We start from the raw sequence: 4808 nt of genomic DNA, 5'->3' as shown, positions 1-4808 counted from the left end.
GTCAAGGGCAACTGCTCAGAACAAGTCTACCTGAAATTGGCCTTCTTCAGTGGGTAGAGAAAGAGAGAGAGGACCACACATCTGGAGAACTGAGACTTTATTCTCTAGGCAACTGGCACTGAGCTTTCACAGCAGGGAGGCTGAGGGGGGCAGACTGTGGAGACGGCAGGAACAGGATTTGGAGAAGGGATTTTGTGCAGACATCTTCCACACCGTGCTCTATACTGCTCTGTGTTCAGGGTTCAAAAGGCCTGCGACCTTATCTCCTGCTCCTCCCAAGATCTTAGGCCATGGGAGCTGTTGCTAAGGACTCCCTGGGCATGTTCTCCGGGAATCTGCAGACACTCCACATTCACTGGGAGTTTGTCTCGGTTCTGTTTTCTTTAATGAAGTATAGTTGATTTACAATGTTGTGTTAATTTCTGCAGTACAGCAACGCGATTCACTTATACATCCATATACACTCTTTTTTAAAATATTCTTTTCCATTATGGTTTATCATGGAATACTAAATATAGTTCTCTGTGCTATACAGTAGGGCCTTGTTTGTCCATTCTATATATGATAATTAGCATCTGCTGACCCCAACCTCCCACTCCATCCCTCCCCCAAGCCCCTCCCCCTGGTAACCTCTATGTTTGTGAATCTGCTTCTGTGTCATAGATAGGCTCAACTGTGTCATATCTGAGATTCCACATGTAAGTGATATCATGTGATATTTGTCTCTGTCTGACGTACTTCACTTAGTGTAATAATCTCTAGTTGCCTCCATGTTGCTGCAAATGGCATTATCTCATTCTTTTTCATGACTGACTAGTAGTCCACCACATCTTCTTTATCCACGAGTTTATCCCAGTTCTACAGTCAGCTCTTCTGTTGGTTTTAGTGGGAGCATTCTGCCCACAATCCCTGCCCCCGCCCCAGGCTCCTTCCCCTAAATCAGCTGGAGCCTTGCTGGTGCATTTGATGCTGCCTTCCCTTTCATCCTGTGTCTGACCAGTCTATACATTTAGTTTATTTTCCCTTCAAAGGACTTGCCACAGCCCCTCCTTTTGTATTCCTGTCTTGTTTCTTGGGTGTGACTTTATTCCTTCACACCTGTGCTGTTGGAAAAGGCGCTTGCTTGACCAGCCTCCTGGCACCCTGAACTGACCCTCTCACCTTCTCTCTGCTCCAGGAGGCAGACCAGCTCCTCAGCTTGTCACTGAAGCCCCCTATCCCCTGGGCCCCTGGCAGGCTTTATCTTCTTCAGCAGACCAGAAGAGCACCAAGATAAACTAAGGAAGTTAGAGCATGAGAGAGGGTGAGGGGTGGTTCCTTGTGGACTAGTAAGTGAAGGTCTGTATGAGTTGAGGAGTGAATATCACACAGTAGCCTGCTCTGTTTATCCTAAAAAGACATTTTCACTCTTTTTGAATTTTGAATTAGGCTTGCCAAGCTATCTCCTTGCTTTCTCTCTCTTCCGATGCCTCCCTTTGCTATGTTACTGTATCACTTTACCCCAAAGGGTGATTCTCTGTGGATGACAGACAGCCACCTTTCCATTCCTAGTGTCCTGATTCAGGAGCACACTCAGAGATGAATATATCCTGTGTAGAGGAAGTACAGCCGTAATCTCACTTGTTTATTTTTATTTTTTTTTGGTGACACAAGGTGATGGCCTTTCCTTTGTCTCATACTTGAGCCACATGGTCACAGAGGCCATAAAAATAAGCTCCAATTTAGAGCCGAAATATCTGGCACATTATACCCATTCTTTTAGGCTTGGGGGTGCAAGTGTCACTTTTCATGGGATTTATAACCACAGGGCTGGGTGGTTTTTGCCTGTGTTTTCTCAAGGGAGGGAGGAGTAAATTCTCAGAGTGGCCAGTGGTGATAGGGGCTTGCAGCCATGATGATAATAACCAGGTCTCCTATCTGCCTCAGAAAACTGAGACCCATGCTGGGCTATGAGTGCATGACTGCAATCTGGTGGTCAAAGGTATTCAGAAAAAACAAATATGATGCTTTTAGAAGGAGTGACGCACGAAGCTTTGCTTTATAGCTTTTGCTTTCTATCTTCAAAACTTGCACTACAGAGCCCTAACTGTGGAAACATGATCTGGCCCATGGCCTGACCCAATCTAGGTTATAGAAAAGGGCTTTACAGAGAGGTTTTATTATAGAAATTGATGTATACTATGAAGTATAGCTTGGAGTTTGAGCATTCTGACTCTGAGGTCTGCCTGCTACCAAACCCTTTTCCACCAGGTGTTTAACCTCAGAAAGCACATTGTCTGTGAGTTTAAAAAGTGCCCTGAGCCTCATTTTTACCATCTGTAAAAGCGGTTATTGTTGTTCAGTTGCTGTCATATCCGACTCTTCGTGACCCGATGGACTGCAGCAAGACAGGCTCCTCTGTCCTCCACTATCTTCCAAAGTTTGCTCAAATTCATGTCCATTGAGTCAATGATGCTCTCTAACCATCTCATCCTCAGTCGCCCCCTTCTCTTTGGGGCTTCCCAGGTGGTACATTGGTAAAGAATCTGACTGCCAAAGCAGGAGACGCAGGAGACTCAGGTTTGATTCCTGGCTCAGGAAGATTCCCAGGAGGAGGATAGCATGGCAACCTACTCCAGTATTCTTGCCTGGGAAATCCCACGGAAAGAGAAGCCTGGCGGTCTACAGTCCATGCGACTGCAAAGAGTCGGACATGACTGAACGTGCACACTCATGCACTGTAAAAGTGGAGAAAGTCATAATTCCTGCCTCATGAGATTGCTGGGAGGATTAAAGGAGGTGGTGGTCCCTGTGGAGTGCCTGGCACAGGGCCCGGATCTGTAAATGCTCTTAGGAATGCTAGGCCTTCTTTAAACTACCAACTTTAATAAGTAAGGTTTCAAGGTTTAGTTCTATTTTAACTCACTGTTCATAGTGGAAATGTCAAAATGTATAGTGTAGACTGACCATGGGTGTCTGCACCCAGTTAGATTTTAAATGTCTTGAGGGCAGAAGCCAGATTACACTATTTCACCAGAGAACCATATAGACTTGATTATATGACTGAAAAATCCCAAGGCACGTTATTCCTAAGAAAGCGAAACTGACCCAGTGCTGAAGGGCTTCAGTGGAATACTGGGGCCCAATTCCACAGGACCTCACCTCCCAAACAAGGCAGCATCTTCAGCAGGAACACTATGGAGGGTCCTGAGTTCAGGTTCCATTCAAAGGCAATGAGGACTCCCACTCCAGGTCTGTCACTGCCTTTCAGCCATAGACACACCTGGGGGATAAATTCTAAAACAAATGGGTTTTAATGCTCAGTGCAGGGAGAACTTCCACCATGGAAATTTAGCAAGAGTGTTCACAAGGATTTGTTCCAGCACCTCGGTTGTTAGGTGATCTGGGGAAGGATTCAAGGAATTCGGGCTTTGCTGCCAGCAAGGGGGATCATTCTATCACTGGGTGTCAATATATTCTGTCTGTAAGATGGGAGGAATGAAGTCAGGCTTCAGGTTTCATTGGTAAAGAACAGCAGCCACTCATAATCCTGAGCAGGGGGAAGAATGGTATTTCTATGGCTAGCAGAGTGTTCTTGTTTTTAGCTGAGCTTCAACAAGAATGCAAAGAATCCGCCTATCAATGCAGGAGACTCAGGTTTGATCCAGGGTCTGAAAGATCTCCTGGAGAAGGGAATGGCAATCCACTCCAGTATTCTTGCCTGGAGAATTCCATGGACAGAGGAGCCTGGCGGGCTACAGTCCATGGGGTTGCAAAGAGTCAGACACAACAGCATCTGAGCACGCACCCAGACAGGAGTGCAGAGCGGCCTCTTGTCTGGTGCTGCTATCCTGAGATGATGTTCAGCAGGACACTCCCGCTTAGCTGTGAGGGCCCGGCCAGTCCTAGCAACACCAGGGCTGAGTTGTGTCAGTTCCAGAGGTCAGGGGATCTGCTTGTCTCTTTTTTGTGTTTTCAGTACTTGGTATATTTGTTGGTGCATTTTAATGAAGCAGGTTGTGAGCCTCTAAGTCCTGGTTAGCAGGTCCCTGAGATGCTGTATGACCCTGGGCAAGTTACATCACCTCTTGGAGCATCAGTATCCTCCATACTTTTTGATGTGAGGTGTGATACCTACTCCTATGGGAGTTGTGAAACTTAAACGAGATCCTGAGTGTTACTGGCAAAAAGTGATCCCTTTGTGATCCCATGGACTGTAGCCCGCCAGGTTCTGTCTGTGGGATTCTCCAGGCAAGAATACTGGAGTGGGTTGCCATTTCCTTCCCAACCCAGGGATCGAACCCTGGTGAATTGTGTTGTGGGGTGGATACTTTACCACCTGTGCCACCTGGGAAGACCAGCAAAGAACTGGGCTAACATTTAAAAATGTTAGTTGTTTTTATTGAGCCCCTCTATGTATATGTCTGCTTCCATGACCTCCTCAGTTTAGGATATGAGTCAAATGCACTTTCTCCTTTTGAACCATTTTATTTACTTGCATCACGAGACTATTAAAAAATCCTCCTACACTGTTGGTGGGAATGTAAACTGGTACAGCCACTAAGGAGAATAGTACAGAGGTTTCTCAGAAAACTAAAAATAGAGCTACCATATGATCCAGCAATTCCACTCTTGGGCATATATCCAAAGAAAACATGGTTCAAAAGGATACATGCATCCCAATGCTCATTTCAGCACTATTTACAATAGCCAGGACATGGAAGCAACCTAAATGCCCATCAACAGAAAAATGGATAAAGAAGATGTTGTATATGTATATATATACACACACACACAATGGAATATTACACACTCATTGAAAAGAATGA

Source organism: Capricornis sumatraensis, chromosome 14, assembly GCF_032405125.1.
Source record: "Capricornis sumatraensis isolate serow.1 chromosome 14, serow.2, whole genome shotgun sequence".
NCBI lineage: Eukaryota > Metazoa > Chordata > Mammalia > Artiodactyla > Bovidae > Capricornis > Capricornis sumatraensis.
This window is presented reverse-complemented; position numbering follows the sequence as displayed.